An 18,357-nucleotide genomic window follows, 5' to 3' on the forward strand; every position below is an offset into this window, starting at 1 on the left:
GCGTCCGAACAGATCCACAAAATACTGCGGCCGTAGAAGCATTTAAGGTACCCAATTCTGTCAAGCAGTTAAGAAGTTTCTTGGGCTTGTGCTCCTACTTTCGCCGATTCATTCCCAGGTTTGCTGACATGGCTGATCCCCTAACACACCTTCTCCAAAAGGGCGTTCCCTTTGAGTGGACCGCAGATTGCGACTCATCGTTTCGCCAGCTAAAGTTCCTGTTGACATCCCAACCAATTCTTCGCCACCTTGATCCTTCATCACCAACTGAAATTCACACCGATGCCAGTGGCGTAGGCATCAGTGCTGTGCCAGTTAAGCGTATATTGGCGACAGTGAGCAAGTGATTTCGTACGCTAGCCGGTCCTTGAGCCGCTCCGAGCGCAACTACACAGTGACCGAACAAGAGTGTCTGGCGGTCATGTTCGCAGTGCAACGGTTTCGTTCGTATCTCTACGTCCACCCCTTCACTGTGATAACGGATCATCATTCGCTATGCTGGCTTGTGATTCGTGAATCTGCGGCATCTCTCAGGACGACTAGCGCGCTGAGCCCTCCGCCTACAGGAATACGATTTCGTTATTTGCAACAAAAGTGGCCGGCGACATGCTGACGCTGATTGTCTCTCTCGGATGCCACTTCCAACAACTGAATGCGATGCGGACAACTTTGATGAATACATCGCTTTTGTGTCCCAGGAATTTCCGGATATGGGTACCGTCACATCCGAGCAGCACAAGGACGAGAGCTGACAACCGCTCTTCGCGCCAGCACAGGAGTCGCCTGCAGGCAGTCGCTTTCGCCTACGCGATGGTGGCGCGCTGTAGAAGAAGAGCTACTCGACCACCGGTGCACGCTACCTTTTAGTTGTCCCCAAGAACCTTCGCAGCCAAGTATTACACGCCATGCACGATGACCCAACTTCCGGTCATCTTGGTTCCACACGTACGCTCTACCGGGCTCAAGAACGTTTTTACTGGCCTAAGATGCGGAAGGATATTGAACGGTACGTCGCCAGCTGCTCTCAATGCCAGCGCTATACAAGCGTCGCCACGTGCCTGCTTCAACCAGTTTCCCCTTCTAGCGTCCCCTTTGAGCAAATTGGTATAGATCTTCTGGGCCCTTTTCCGCGATTCTCCAACGGCAATCGTTGGGTTCTCGTTTGCGTAGATCACCTTACCCGCTATTGTGAGACCGCCGCGTTGCCATCGGCCACAGCTACGGAAGTTCTACTTGCTGGCTCACGTTATACTCCGACATGGACCTTCTCGCATAGTAATCAGCGATCGTGGACGACAATTTACCGCGGACGTAGTTGACGAAACTCTTCGTCTGTGTTCATGTGGCTTCCGCCATTCTACGCCCTACCATCCACAAACTAATGGTCTGGTCGAGCGCACAAACAGAACGCTTGCCAACATGCTGTCCATGTACGTCAATTCGGCACACAATAATTGGGACAGTATCTTGCCTTTCATTACCTATGCCTTCAATACCGCGACACACGAGACTACTGGTTACTCACCATTTTTCCTTCTTTATGCTCGTCCGCCGCGCTGCACCCTCGACACCATATTGCCCTACTTCGCTCATGACAACGAGTCAATTGATGAGGTCCTCTGTCGAGCAGAAGAAGCGCGACGCCTCGCAAGGTTACGCACCCTGGCATCGCAGGACCGGTCCAAGATACGCTATGACGGGCGTCACCGCCGCGTTTACTTCGATCCTGGTGATCTTGTGTGGCTCTGGACGCCGTTGCGGAAGCTTGGCTTGTGCCAGAAGTTTTCGCCCACTACGTCTGCCCCTACGTTATTCTGGAGCGCCTCAGCGAAGTGAACTATCGCATTGCGCGTCTCACGAGCAGTGGACGACGCTCGGCCAAGGCGGGATCTCTCAGGACGACTAGCGCGCTGGGCCCTCCGCCTACAGGAATACGATTTCGTTATTTGCAACAAAAGTGGCCGGCGACATGCTGACGCTGCCAAGTGACACACGTCGTGCGTCTGAGGCGTTACAATCCACGAGATGACTGACTCGCCCGACGGGCTTCGTCTGCCAGCGGGGAAATGTCACGAGCCCTTGCCATGGACCACGGCTGCCGCGCAGACAACCACATGGGAGGAAGAGGAGAACGACGTGAGCCAAGCTGCCTCGAGACCGCGCTCGAAACGCTTTCGTCAACCAGATTCCTCTAAAAGATTCATCTGGTTCGACCTAAAACACCTCGTGTGCAACAATATAGAACATGAACGTGATTCAGATAAATTTAGGCACCTATTGTCTTATTTCTTAAACACTTACCACCACTGCACTGTTACCCTAACATCTCCCCTTTGTACTGTTCTGCTATACTGCCGGTTGTGCTGCCTCTTTTACTGCCGATCGTGCTACCAGTTTTGTTTGTTTGCGATTGTTTGGGTAACTAGTCATTTATACCATTGTCAAGGGCGTAGCCAGAAATTTTTTTCGGGGGGGGGGGGGGTGTCACCGGCCCGACCGGGGGGGGGGGGGGGGGGGGGCAAGCTTCTGCTTTCCTCTACGTCACGTGATCGATAATAAATATCGGTAGTTTAAGCAGACTCTATACATGTATATCAAAGACATGAGACCGCCCCCCCCCCCCCTCTCGTGTGCTTGTGAAGAAATTAAGTAAAAAGTAAAGTAAGCTCAGTAAACACAGTAAGTACGACAGGTACAGTGGGCGTTTGGAGCAACGGTCTCTCATCGCGCCACTGAATGGACCAGTCTTCGAAAACGCATCATTGAGACGACCCGTGCGATCGGAGAAGACATCATTCATTGTTAATTTCCGTTAAACGTGGGCGAAGTGCGTTTCACAAGTCAAGGACGCCTATACGCGTGAAAATGAACGTGTGACCAGGCTATACCTACTCCCATAGCAATAGCTTGTTCGCTGCGGCATTGCGCTAGAAAACTTAAATACGCGCAAAAACGCGTAATGCTTTTTTTTTTTTTCGAAGCTTTCGTCGCCCTGCTCCCTCATCCGAGAGGGTTGCATTTCCTGTGGCAAATGCATGGGCCGCTGTGTCTACCACTGTGTGCGAGCGTGCGGCCGTCATTTGCCTTTACGTCAACAGATTCAGAATTGTACAGAATATTTCACCGCACAGCATAGATATGGCATGTGTACGCATTTTAAGTAGTGCGTAAGTTCTGCTTCACTTACGCCGGTGCAAACAGGAAGCGGCCTTGTACCTCACATAATCTCGACTGATTGCATGGTGTACTAATGATGCAGGAATGAACTCCGGTCTTGTTCAGTGCATATAGTGCACATAATCAATTTCTCAGGACGCGTGAACTCTGACGAGAACTGTCAGCGCCTGCAACAACAGTCTACTTACGCTGTACTGCGCACAGCAGTAATTCATGCTTGTCGGCTGTCTGTTTCGTGCATTCTGTTCCGAGTCGGTGGAATTTCACTGCTGTCATCAACCCCTTCGTGTGTACATTGCTGGTTTGGGATTCCACAACAAAACAGCAACTACCAGCCTTCCGTAATTACTGGTTTGAGATTCAACAACACAGCAGTAATTACCATGGCCTTCCGTAGGGGCGCAATCGCAAACAATAAGAGACGTTTCGCGATCCTGCGCGAGCGCGGCCTAACCGGCACCTGAAGGGAAGCGGCGGAAATGTATACCGGAGATTTCGACCACCTGGGGTCTTTAACGTGCACCTAAATCTAAGTAAACGGTCCTCGAGCGTTTTCGCCATCATCTAAAATGCGGCTGCCGCATTTGTTGCTTCATTTGTTGCGCATTTGTTGCTTTAGAATGCGGCCGCCACATTCTCGCCCCAAACTTCACAGAGTGTCAAAGCCTTGACAAACACCGTGACAGTTTTTTCCATATGCAGGCATGATTCGCTGTAAATTACCAACCCAAACGGAAGCGCCCAGGAATGAAATTGTGATAGTAGCACCGGTTTCATGAATTATGTCAGCCCGAAGCGACGAGAACAATTAAGGGTGGGTAAGTGAAGGGGGGGGGGGGGGGTGACAGTTTTTTCCATATGCAGGCATGATTCGCTGTAAATTACCAACCCAAACGGAAGTGCCCAGGAATGAAATTGTGATAGTAGCACCGGTTTCATGAATTATGTCAGCCCGAAGCGACGAGAACAATTAAGGGTGGGTAAGTGAAGGGGGGGGGGGCGGAAAAAAATTACGGGGTAGGGGGTTTGAACCCCCCCCCCCCCTGGCTACGCCCCTGACCATTGTATACCACTGAACCATTGTATAATAATGACTGTAGTGTTTATTGATGCCTTTCGCCCCCCACCGCCCTTATGTAATACCCTGAAAGGGGTCTTTAAGGGACAATAAATGATGATGATGATCACAGGGAAGAGAGAGAGGTTTCATGATACGAGATGCGGAGAAGTCGGCCTGAGGTAAATCCTCTAGCCAGCTACTCGGCGTTGGGGGAAGGGGAAGAGGGAAAGAAAGAGGCGCATGATTGGTGACGATGACGAGAGAAGGAGGATGTAAAACAGCTGGCAAGCAATTTGGCATGCTCAAAGCCTACAGTCCAGGCCCGTACTTTTGAAAAAGTTCAGTAGCGCCTGAATGACCTTGAAACTCGATGGAGCGTCTGGCCAAGGGCCTAAAATAACGTTTCGAACGTTTCGCATGACTGACAGTTGAAACCACGTAGAAAGACACGTGCGCCAGGCATGCCGCCGCGTCGTCCGTCGAACCGGAAGCTGCTAGCAGACGGCGCGCCCCACAATAGGTGGATAGCAAAATCTCGGTTGTCGCAAGGTACGGCGTATTCTGCTACAACTTCCGGTTCGAGACCACGACGCCGTCTATGCCGCCGTCACTTTATGCCCATGCTTCACGCGCTTTGTCTTTTATATACTGCGGAACTTTGGTGAAAAACCACGATATAACCACCGCTGAGCACCCATTGGACCACAAATATCCGTCGGATATCCAGTTTAGATCCGAACGTTCTGGGCCCACACTGGTCATTCAGCGGACGTACATGGGACATCCTTCTTTTGGCAATAATGAAAGTTCCGTTTATTTTGTTCCTGTGGAGGTCCTCTGGATGTTCCCCTTTGGATGCCGGAAACGTCCTGTGCGTGTTATCCCTTGGTCGTCCTTTGAATGTAGGAATCTTTTCTAGAAATAATGTACGTTAGTGCTACTATTTTTCATTAGATTTTCAACGATGATATGCTGTGAACATATTGCTAACATCGCATGTACGTGGGCTTGGTGCTTAACTATTAAGTGGACTTCTATGGGCAAAGAAGAAAACAAAATTATTAAGTACAAATAATTCTTCCATAACTAAAGTTTCCTCTCTATGTGTCCTGGGCGAAAAAGAATTCTGAACCCAAATCACCAGCTAATGAACATTACGCGGATGCCGTTTTATCATGCTTTGGCCATATTACGTAATGAACAATTGCGGAGGGCGTACAGCGGCCTGCCTCCAAGCCCCCTGAATAAAACTAAACGATAACCATATTTTGCCGAGCCAGCCAGCCGGCGAGGATGTCCGCGCCACAGTGTACTAGAATCTTCGAGTTCACTATATCCGCGCTTCGAGCGCGCGCCGGCGTCGTCATTTGTTTTCTTGATTTTTTTTCTTTTTGTGTTTCCGCTGGCGTCATGACATTCGCGGTCACCGCGAGCAACGCCGCGATTACAAAGAGCGAACTTAGAGGGCGAGCAGCGAGGAGGGTGACTACCTCTCTCCCCTCGTTGTGCAGCTCGCACTGCTCACTAGAGCTCTGCACGGGCCCGGGCCGGGCCGTCCGAAGCGTTTTTTTGGCGGGCTCGGGCCGGGCTCGGGCCGGGCCCGGGCTTAAAGACACGGGCCCGGGCCGGGCTCGGGCTTGAGGCCGCGGGCCCGGGCCGGACTCGGGCTTGAAGCCACGGGCCAGGGCCAGACTCGGGCCCGCTCATTAAAGGACTTAAGTATACGCCTTCGAGCACACGCAACCGTTATGCATTGCATGGTTCAATGCATTCTGTGCCAAGCTGAAGTCACACGTGAAAAATTACTGTCGTCATCATCATCATCAGCCTATATTTATGTCCACTGCAGGACGAAGGCCTCTCCCTGCGATCTCCCATTAACCCTGTCTTGCAATAGGTGATTCCAATTTGCGCCTGCGAATTTTCTAACTTCATCACCCCACCTAGTTTTCTGCCGTCCTAGACTGCGCTTCCCTTCTCTTCGTATCCATTCTGTAGCTCTAATGGTCCATCGGTTATCCATCCTACGTATTACATGGCCTGCCCAGCTTCATTTTTTCCGCTTAATGTCAACTAGAATATCGGTTATCCCCGTTCTCTGATCCACACCGCTCTCTTGACTGTATATCTTATCGGATGACTGTATATCTTATCGAAGAAAATAGTAAAACAGATGATGTTCTCATTTTAACAGCCGAGCTGTTTCAGCCGGGCGCAATGTGTCTGCTGAATCCAAAAAAAGTGTGCCGATCCTGGTAGCAGTGTAGAAAGGGTCCAAGCGCAATGGCACATACACCTGTGAACTAGCGAAGCTGAGCCTCGTTAAGTCTAGCTAAGAATGGTGGGGACTACTTAAACTTAGTCAGTCATCGATAGGCAATTGATAGCCAATCAATAGCTAGTCGATAATTGATCAATAACCAATAAATTCCGGAAACTTCTGTAGGTGACTTGGTAGTGCTTAGCCTAGCCCAAATACGTGGCCAATATCTTGCGGTAGAAAATAGAAAGCCAATAATTAAATAGCTAATCGATATTCAATCAAATAAATTACGGGGAATGCTGGGGATGACTTGGTATAGTGCTTAGCCTAGCCCAAAAGCCAGGACTAGCTAGGTACCTATCAGCTCCGCTGTCTCTTTAGCATTGCGCCGGCAGTGCAAGCTACGCTATTTTTATTTTCCACGAAAACAAACATTGTTTCCGCGTAAGGAAAAAGAAATTATACAAAGAACCACTCCTCAAACCATTTCCATGTTACAGCTTTTGCGATTGCACTATTACCAGTGTCGATACTATTGCATTATTTTAGCGCTAAGGCCAGTTACTTTTGTGCTTCAATGCATAAAACAGCGTTTTCCTCAAAAAGTTAACTGGAACGCCCATTCATTTCGTCGGACACTTTGAAAATTAATATGTCGAAACTGGTTCAGTCCTGAGAATTCATTCCAAGTGGATACGTCTTGCGAACTCAGCGGCTATAATTCGTAGATTGAAAGATGTGCCGTAAAATGAATAATTAAAAAGTTAATTAGCGTAATTATGTTAAATATTCAATTACGCGTTTTGACCATTCATTAGGCCAGCCGCGTCAGAATTAGCTTGGAACTACATAAAACAATTATCCTCCTTAGAGCGTCGTCGCATTAATGCGAACACAAGAAATTCTGAGATATGGTCAATTCCATACTTCAGAACACTCTATAAGCATCAGTTGTTAATACATAACCTACCATTCACTTTGAACAAATACAAAAATGTCGATAATTTCAGTAAGAAAGAAAGAACTCAGCCCATACGTTGGTAGCTTGTAATATATCTGATGTGATTATCATTCTGCCTTCGTGTATGGCTCTGAGTATATAATGTACATCCTGTTTCGTTTTATTAGCAAATGTTAATCTTGTTGTAAAATTCAGTCTCATGCTATGTTGTATAGCTGGTGTTGCCTTGTTTTGTATAACTAGTATTGCTATTGTATAGGCTGATGATGATGATGATTGCTATTGTAGTGTGGTTTAAAATGCATTCTGTTAAAACTTTTCCCAATTCTCTTAACTCGCCGTGACGAAAATATTCTGTTTTTCCGTTCATAGCTATTTCGTCCGTGAGCAATTCCAGCGATAGCTGGAAATATATGTGAATTAGTGTACATGTGCGCACACTGTTTGCTGACGTACTATTGCCTTGCCTGGTGTTTTGGGTCACGTCAAGCTACGTATGTAGCTTTTAGTCCAAAATGACCGTCAAGCATGTAAATTGAAGAATAAATTGATTTGATTTGATTGATTTCGTCGGACACTTTGAAAATTATTATCTCGAAACTGGTTCAGTCCTGAGAATTCGTTCCAAGTGGATACGCCTGCGAACTCAGCGGCTATAATTCGTAGATTAAAAGATGTGCCGTAAAATAATAATGAAAAAGTTAATTAGCGTAATTATGTTAATTCTTCAATTAGGCGTTCTATTTTCTCTTGCAAGTAATGACCGCCTCATCAAGTAGTTTAGATCAAGGATTATTATATAATTGTGCAATCTGCAACCGGCAATTTTTAAAAATTTGGTTCAGCTAAAATGAAACACCCTGTATATTTGCATACTAAATGACATCATAGAACCATATCGTACAAATCAAGGTAAGTGCATGGGCACCAGCGGAAAAATAGCAGCACAGGCAATGGGTCGGATTACTGATGTTCCGGTGGGAGAAACAAAGATTTCGGTCTTTTATTGCTTATATACTGCAGCTGATTAAACCTCGAGAACGTGATGCTGGAAGATACGGTAGAATCTGTAAGTAAAAAAAGATTTTTTTTTCTCTTACAGGCCGGGCCTGGTCATGCACACGCGGGCCCTAGCTAAGCGTAGTAATGAACGCCCGGGCCCGGGCCGGGCCTGGGCTCAATAGCACGGGCCCGGGTCGGGCCCGGGCTGGTCTCGGTCATGTACGCCCGGGCCCGGGCCGGGCTCTGTATTACGGGCCCGGGCTGGGCTCGGGCCTTGTAAAGCGGGCCTGGGCCGGGCTCGGGCCGAAAAATCTGGCCCGTGAAGTGCTCTACTGCTCACTGCCTCGCGTTGATCCCGCCGCCAAGGCACGTGGCGCCTTTATGTGCAGTTTTGTAGCTGTGGTTGTAGTTTTGCCGCTGTGTACGTTGGCGTTGTAACTGGTGTTCTGTGGTGCCGTTCGGTGGAGCGTGCGAAGAGCTCTCCTGCAAAGATGTGAGTATTCATTTGTCACCTTCGATTTTCTTTGAAAATGGGACGTACTGCCATTAGGCGTGTTAGGAAGCGCTTGGTAGTTTCCGTTTTCCTTTGTCTCGCACCATCTCGCGCCGCCTGCGCTACGCGTTTCGACGCGAAGTGTGTCGCGTCCTGTAGGACTGTACGTCTCCGAAAAGGCGTCTCGAGAGACGAAGAAATCTTTGTCACTTCTTGAGTGCGCAAGCGAGCACCCGCTGGAGGATGAACGTCCAGAAGAGCAACCGCCAAAGCATGTAGCCGGAGTTTCCCGCGATGTTCCGAGAGAAACTGCATGGCGCTGTCATTTGCGATGCAGTGTACTGCGGCGAGCATCAGCGCGCCGATTTCGCAATGAATCTATTATTCCTCTTGAGTGCATTATTCCGCGAGTTTGCTTCAATTGCTATGCCATGTCTGAGATCCACGCTACAGCAACTGCAAACACGACTTGGCATGTGCTTTTTCATAGCAGCATTGCCTCCAAATATGTATTTGAGAAATAGCAGTCCAGCAGTAGGGAGCGATTTATGTCAATTTGTTTGGTACATACCGCACACAAATTAGGGTAAACAAAATGTACCATCAATTCAATATCTATGCAAATGTTGAGTGCTGATGGAGATATCTGAGATTTCCTTAGCTATATATGTGACATTCGGTACATACTGTTACATGAGTACAGATGAAAACAATTTGTCCTGTGGTCTTTACAAGATGCATTGGGGTTTGTCAATGCTTGCTATTCAAGAAAATGTGGTCGCTATTGAAGAAAATCTAGTTACTACACTAACAATATATGTGGGTTGATTTCAGCTGCTGCAACAGTTTCCCCAAGGAAGCACAACAAATGTTGAAGATGCCATCAAATCATGGCTCAGACATGCACCGGAAAGGGCATCAGGCACCCTCAAACACAAGAAGCATGCAACGTCTGTTGAGGACTCAAATGAAGGTATGTTTTTGAATGGAACTATTATTGCAATTGTCTTCATCTGCTTCTCACAAGAGTAAAAGAGCAACCTTCAATTTTGAGCATTTTGTGCCACGGTTCAAGTCCTTCGGTGCCTTGAATTTAAAATAATCTCTTACTTGTTCTTTGGACATGTTTTATTCTGTGGGAAGTGGGGACAGTTCAAAGTACAGGTGATAGCTGGTGTGGACCTCCTGCCCGGCCTGCAGCCTTGTTCGCACAATTTTCTTTGCCTTGGTCAGGTGATAGTGTATGTTTCTCTTGCTGGGGAGAATTTTAATACCTACTATATATAGGGTTTGGAATAAGGTGGGGGTATACCGGGAAGATTTGGTGGGGTGTGTGCCGAGTAATCAGCAGCATTGGCAGCATGGCCTTTGTTGGGTTTGCCTGTGTTCAGCTGTGTTCAGTTTGCGGGTTGGCAACCTCTCTACGATAGTACTAGTGTAGTCAACCTTGTGCGTGACGGGCGTAGGGTATATAAGGCCCTGACCGTCTCTTTGTTGTTCTTTATTCTATGTTGTTGTTTCGCCGTTACCACAGTAGTTTCGGGCTCGCCTTCGCCCGGTGTCTTTTTCTTCGCGCCATCTTGCATTGGTGCGAGATACAACATAAAATGGCGACGAGGTAAAACCGCGAGTTCTTCAAGATCGATGCACGCCTGCACTCATCGCCCAGGAGCTTCATCAAGCTTAAGGATGCGAGCTCGAGTTGCGTCGCCCAATCCAGCAGTCTCCGTCGTTCGCGACTCCGCTCCGGCAAGTTAGGCATCGCAGCGCTGCCGTGTCGCCCGCTACTCTTTTCACGCCTGCGCCTCACTCTACGCCGGTAAGCCATGGCTGCCTTATTCAACTGCAACCCGCCGCCTCCTCCGTTTCTTGCTACGCCGGGTCCTGCATCAGTACCGTGGAGACAATGGAAGCTTGCGTTTCTCAACTACTTGGAGGCTATCGGCGGCGAGGACCTCACGCAGCGACGCAGAAAAGCTATCCTACTGAATGCACTAGGCTTGGAGGGGCAGCGAATATATTACAGTTTGGCGCCACTTACTGCGTCGGAGCTCATCAACGTACAGTCAACCACAAAAGTTTGCGGACCACGCGAGCGCGTGCCAGACTGCCTATCCGCGCCACCTAGCGGTACGCCACCTAGCGGCGACAGGGGCGCTCTCCCGGATATGAGCCCTCTTGGTACTCGCCTGCCTGTTAATTTTTTATTCCCGTGCATGACATTGTTAGTTCGTTGTGTTGACGCAGAGCGCTGTCTGCGATAAGACCGCCACATATCTGGCTTGATAGCAGTATCGGAGCAATCACTGCAACCTTTGTCGACTGGTGTGCCAGTGGGTAGATAAGTTTCACGAAGCGCTGCGACGATTTTTTTACGCGACGTTTACTGGCGCACTTTGGTTGGCAGCATCTTGGTCCAATGAGTGTTGCTGCTTCTGCGTCTTGAGAGAAAGGGTAGGGAGGTGTTTCACTGTCATCAAAAATAAAGAAAAAGCGGATGCATAGAAAATTTTCTTTCACACATAGGCGCATCTTCGCATCAGTCGCTGAAAACGTAGTAGACTTGCTTCAGGCCACGTGGTGATTGCCTATTTGGAAAGATGCCGCTGCGTGTTCCACTTGACGAAAGAAGGCACATTGTGCGTTTATTTATAGAGGGAATACCTCAGCGCGAAATCTGCCGCCGAACCAACAGGAGCCGGACTGCCGTGAATAGGATTATTCAAGCTTTCCGCGAAGATGACAGATTCACAGATATGGGGCGCAGTGGGCGTCCAAGGGCCACGACTGAGGAAGAGGACCGCCTGATTACGGCCGCCATCGTGGCTGATCCTTTTCAAAGTGCAGAGGATATCCGAGAAGCGCTCTCGCTCACGGTATCGTCTGAGACTGTAAGAAGAAGGCTGAGTGAGCTTGGCCTGCAGTCTTTCGTAGCAGCACAGAAGCCCTGCCTCTCAGACAGCCAGCTACAAGAACGACTCATGTTCGCTACAGCAATGAAAGATTGGACAACAGAGAAATGGGGCGATGTCATCTTTAGCGACGAGTCAACTTTTTCCACGCGCTGGGACCAACGGAAGCGGGTTTGGCGTCCACTAAACTGCAGGTGTGTTTACAGTGTATTGGCAGTTAATTCACGAAGCTAATTCTGCATCACAACATGTTTCACGTAAAATGAGCTTTTGGACATTACGAGATTTTTCTGTAGTGGTATTATGTTGAAAACATTAACGATTGTTTCATAGTACTACTTACTCTGAAGCTAATTAAAAGCTGCCAGTGGGTCTTTCAGTACTATCTAATGATGTTTGCACGTTTTCTATTGCAACTCTATAACAGCATTATAAAGTTCATACGCAAGAGGAATCACAACATTTTTAGACGCGCCGCTGGAACCCAATTGTATGCTATTTCTTGCAGATATCTGCCTAATTACACACAGAGTGTTCTATCCAGTGGACGGTGTTCCGTGAGCGTGTGGGGAGCAATCAGCAAAGATGGCCTTGGTCCCCTTGTGCGTCTGGAAGGGCCCTTCACTGCGTCACGGTACTGCGACGTCATCACTAGACACCTCGTTCCGTATGCGCTGGACGGTCCCTTCAGCGACGGCTGCTATTTTTTTCAACACGACCGCAGCCCGATCCATAAAGCACGTATCGTCCAGTCATTGCTAGAAGAACATGCTGTTTGCCAGCTTGAGTGGCCTCCATGTGGCGCCGACTTGAATCCCATAGAAAATGTTTGGGGCATGTTGAAGAAACGGCTGTCCACACGAGCCAACCGCGGCCGCACGGCCGATACGCTGTGGCAAGCGATCGCACAAGAATGGGAAAGCCTGCGCGGTCGACCGGAGATTACTGAATCTTTGTACGAGTCGATGCCCACACGCATCAATAAGGTGCTAGAAAACGGCGGACATTTCACTTCCTACTAGATCATTGAGAGACCTATGTTTCATGACACTTCTGTAAATGTCTTGTGAATAAATTCATCCCCTTCAGACACGAATTATGATGCACTGTCTGCAAATGCGTCAAATGCGCATGGCATCATTTCAAGACGCTCACTATTACATTCCAAGAAAGAAGACGAAGCAATGTGCTGTTTTGTGCGAGTTTCAGTAAAAAAAATTAATTAGCGTATAACTCATTATCTAATTATTCTGAAATCCGTCAGCTTCAATGCTTGCATAAAAAGAATCAACTATTAGGCCCGAAACGCATGCACACTTGCTTTTTCGGTTGTATTCGTGTCGACCGGAGAAAAAAAAATACTCTTCACGTTGGTCTTGGAACGCGGCACGTCGAACGATTGTCTAACATGGTAGTGTCTCCAGCAAAGTGATCATCTGCAGCAATACGCAGGACAATGGAGTTAACTGACCGCTAGTTGTCCCATCAGGAAGCGGACACGAATGTGCACACTGAGTTTTAGGTCATTTGAAGAAACACGTGGCGTGGGACGCGCCTCCGAAGTTCGAGTCCCCAAACGCGGACGCCGTGTCGCAAAGGGTTATAAAAAGAGTCATCGCACCCGATTATTTCTTATTTTTCTAAATGTAACCACTATAGCAGCGCGGTGGTTCGGGCTTTGCGCAGCAAAACCTGGGCGCAGGCGATCAAATCCCGGCCGCTACTGTCACTTAGCGATGGGGGAGGAACGGAAAAATTCTGCCTACTGACTAAGCATCTGTGTCCCATGGCTGCCTCACCGCTCACTCACGCACTCACGAAAAAAAAAAAAAAAAAAACAGCGTGGCTACGCAAAAATAGAACTGATAACAGCCGAAGAATACGCTGTCTGATTACTTGTACTGATATTCTGCTCTCAAAATATAAGCAAGTAGCCCTGGCTAACAAAGAGCGCGTCACGTTGAAAGAGATAGGTAGAAAATATTTGCGCACAGTGCGAAAATAGACAGGCCATAGATTTAAGGAGGGATGCGTCTTCAACGTAGCGCTGCTGTCGATCGCTGGTGACGTAGCGGAAGTGTCGCGAAGAGGCTCTTGGCCACGCGCTCGCGTGGTCCGCAAACTTTTGTGGTTGACTGTACATATGAAGACTGAGCCCGACTCGGGTGTTTTCGACGAGGCAATTTCACTGCTTGACAAGCATTTCGCAACAAGCGTAAACGAGTTGATGGAGCGACACCGCTTTCGACAGCGTCGTCAGCTGCCGGGTGAGCCCTTCGAAGCTTATGCCGCTGCACTGCGCGAGCTAGCCGCAAGCTGTGATTTCGGTGATCAAACGGAGAAAGCCGTACGAGACCAGCTACTGGAGGGGTCGACATCGCAACAAATACGTGAGCGTCTGCTTTTTGAGGGAACAAGCCTTACGCTGAGCCGCGCTGTGGAGCTTGGCAAGCACATCGAACAGACTCGACATGAACTTAAGGAACTGTCAGCTGATTCAGTGGTGCAAAGAATAGTTGACAAGCCTGAACGTAGGAGTGCAAGTGGATTTTCGGCGTGCTACCGTTGCGGGTCAACCGAACATCGAGCGAATGCCAGAGAATGCCGTGCTAAGAAGGTGAAATGCCGAAACTGCAACAAAGTGGGACATTTTGCGTCTGTGTGCCGTTCAAGACGCCCAGGTGAGTCTCGGGGCAACACCGAAAGCAAGAACACGCCTGAAGCGACGAATGCTATCTCTGTTCTCAACCTCAGCACTGAAGGTATGCGAGGGAAAGGAATTTACATCGATGTCAATGTTAACAATACTACTCTGAGCCTCCTCATCGACACGGGGTCGTCTGTCTCTCTGCTTAATGAAGCAAGCTTTCAAGAAAATTTCTCCGGCTGTTCACTTACGGATGCTAAAGTGAGGCTGGTCGACTACTCAAAGCAACGGATTGCAGTCAAGGGATGCTTTCTGGCGAACGTAGCCTACAAGCAGGTTCAAATCTCTGTTCTTTTCCACGTCGTGGAACGTGGTACATCGCTTTTGGGACTGGATGCCATACAGAATCTCCAACTTCGCATTGAAGGGGATACGCTGTCGTGTCTACAAACAGAGTCACAGCCTTCATCGTTGCTGCCAGCCCACCTGCGTGGTGAATTTTCGCACCTGTTCTCTGGTAAACTTGGCCAGGTCAAGGGTTTTGTGCACGAAGTCAAAGTTCGTCCCTCGGTGAAGCCTGTAGCTGCCAAGCTACGACGGTTACCGCTTGCTCTCCGTGAACGTGTGTCTGCCGAATCGCGCCAACTGGAACTGTCGGGCATCATAGAACGAGTTGATGCGGCCGAATGGGTATCGGCGATCGTTGTTGTGCAGAAACCCAATGGGAGCCTCTGCGTTGACTTTCGAGAAGTGAACAAGGCCATCATAGTGGATGGGTTTCCTCTCCCCCACACGGAAGAACTGCTGCACCACCTGGTAGGTGCAACTAGATTTTCAAAACTGGATTTGAAAGCTGCGTACCATCAGCTGGAACTGACACGTGAAAGTCGTGAACTAACAACATTTGTGACTCACAAAGGCCTTTTCAGATTTAGAAGAGTATGCTTTGGCCTTGCATCTGCACCTGCAGCTTTCCAGAAGTTGATGTCATCCATACTGAAAGGGTGCCAAGGGGTACTGTGTTACATAGATGATGTGGTAGTATGGGGAAAAACTGCCAGTGAACACGATGAGAACTTGCGAGAAGTTCTGAAACGGATCTCCAATGCAGGTCTCACACTGAATGAAAAATGTGTTTTTGATGTGGACCAAATATCCTTTTTGGGTCATGTAGTGAGTAGTGAGGGCATCGCACCCATGCACTCAAAGGTTGAAGCAGTCACCCAGGCAGCAGTGCCAAAAGATGCACCAGCGTTACGATCGTTTTTGGGACTCGCAGGATATTACGCCCGTTTCGTGCCACACTATGCGGACGTTGTAGAACCGCTCAGGAAACTATTGCGCAAACAGCAAGCGTTCGTATGGGACGAAGCCGCACAGCACAGCTTTGATGCAGTCAAAGCAGCGTTATCGTCATGCAGCGTGATCCACATGTTCGATCCAGAACTGCCGGTGGTTGTGACTACGGATGCCTCCGACACAGGACTGGGCGCTGTACTGCAGCAGCAAGCAGGGAAAGAGCTGCGAACGGTAGCTTTTGCATCCCGGTCATTGACGTCTGCCGAACGCAAGTATTCTGCGGGGGAAAAAGAGGCCCTCGCGTGTCTCTTCGCGTGTGAACACTGGCACGTCTACTTGTGGGGCCGGCGATTCCTTCTCCGAACTGATCATCAAGCGCTGGTGACATTGCTGTCGTCGGGAGGTGCTGGTAGAAGGCCACTACGAATTGCAAGATGGTCTGCCAGACTTTTGTATTATAACTTTGACATTGTGTACCAAAAAGGAAGTGATAACGTAGTGGCTGATGCCTTGTCCAGGCTAGCTGTGACCTCTGCAGCTGAGCCAGAGTTGGACGAAGAGGTGGTGTCCGTGGTACTGTCTTGTATTACCAAAGGGCAGCTTCAAGCAGCTACAGCTGAGAGTGAAACCTTACAGACTGTGATTAAATACATTGCTTCTGGATGGCCTGCCAAAAAGATTTTAGGCCCAGAAGTAAAGCCCTACCATGAGGTGAAGGAGGAACTCTCAGTGATAGACAACATAGTGTTCAGAGGGGACAGAATTGTTGTGCCTGAAACTTTGACATCCGAGTTGGTGGTGTTCGCGCATGACACGCATCCAGGCATCACACGAACAAAGCAAAGACTTCGAGAGAAATTCTGGTGGCCACCAATGGATACGGAGGTGGAACACGCAGTCAGAAGTTGCCACATTTGCCAAGCAGCTGACAAGTCGGCAAAACCGACTAATGCACCCCTGCAGCCTGTTGCGCTCCCAGAGCTGCCATGGCAGAAGCTCGTCATTGATATTGTAGGCCCCCTCAACTTGCAGCAGGCAAGTCCGAAGTTTGTAATAACTCTCATAGACTACCATTCTAAGTGGCCAAAAGTTTACTTCGCAAATACAGTGACGTCTGAAGTTGTCATCGACTTTTTAGCTGATGTTTTCAGCCGCGAAGGCTACCCGGAGGAAATAATTTCTGACAATGGACCCCAGTTTAAATCCCAGGTATTTGAAAATTTCCTGAAGGAGAGGGGAATCAAGCATGGTGTCTCGTCCGTATATTACCCCCAAGCCAACGGCTTGGTGGAAAGATTCAACAGAAGCCTAAAGGACTTCATTCAACTCTCTGTTTTGGAAGGCAGATGTGTCCAGTCGACTGTAGTGGAATATCTGGCCGTGTACAGAGCAACGCCGCATTCTACTACAGGAGTTTCCCCGTCTGTGTTACTTCACCGCCGCCAGCCCAGGACTCGCCTCGACATAGTGGGCTTGCCGTCCAAGGAGTTCTTCCAAGAGCCTGCATTGGCCATGCGCCGGATGCGTGCCCGTGTCCAGGCAAAGCAGATGTCAATGAAGACTTACACAGACGAGAGGCGAGCGGCGAAGGCTCCGAAGTTCCGGGAAGGAGATTATGTGAGAGTTCGTACCCAAGCAGCGATGGGAAAGGCGGGACTATCCTACTCCAAGCCCCGACGAATAGTCAAGCAGCTAGGTCCAAACTCTTTCCGCTTGGAGGATGGGCGTACATGGAATGCGTCGAAGTTGGTGTCTGTTCCAGAGCAGTGTCAGATCGGGAGGAACCAGCAGTCGCCGAGCGCCCTGCCCACTGAGGAAGACCCCGACCCGTGTGGTGCGGACGACTCGCTACTGCCTCTGCAGGCAACCACGCCTACGAGATCACCGCCTTTATCAAGTTCATGTCAACCCCCTAACAGTCCTTCAGTGGTGACGTCAAGAGGACCCTCGACTAGGGACCGACGGCTTCCGTCACGGTTCCGGGACTTCTATTTGTGACTTCATTTATTTTTTGCGAAGGGGATGATGTGTTTGCCTGTGTTCAGCTGTGTTCAGTTTGCGGGTTGGCAACCTCTCTACGATAGTACTAGTGTAGTCAACCTTGTGCGTGACGGGCGTAGGGTATATAAGGCCCTGACCGGAAATAAAAGCTCTCTGTTGTTTCGCCGTTACCACAGTAGTTTCGGGCTCGCCTTCGCCCGGTGTCTTTTTCTTCGCGCCATCTTGCATTGGTGCGAGATACAACAGCCTTGAATACAGTGTACTCTCAACCCTGCGATTTCTCATTTTACGGGTCACTTAAACGTCGCCCTCCGGTCTCGCATTAGCCGCAAGTTTCTGCCGGGGCGCACTGCGTGCCGCGTTTTCAGCGCGTAGGCGTACGGGTCCAAGGCGCGGTCTGATAATTCCCAACCACGCCTGACCTGTTGCTCAGCGAACGATGCCCACGCGTCGACCCTAGGGGAAGCGATCCCGCCGCCGTTATACGCGCAGCGAGGCTCGAGTGACAACGCGGCGTGCAGGCGGCCGGTATGTTCGTGCCG

Source organism: Dermacentor silvarum, chromosome 5 (genome assembly GCF_013339745.2).
Source record: "Dermacentor silvarum isolate Dsil-2018 chromosome 5, BIME_Dsil_1.4, whole genome shotgun sequence".
NCBI classification, from domain to species: Eukaryota; Metazoa; Arthropoda; class Arachnida; order Ixodida; family Ixodidae; genus Dermacentor; species Dermacentor silvarum.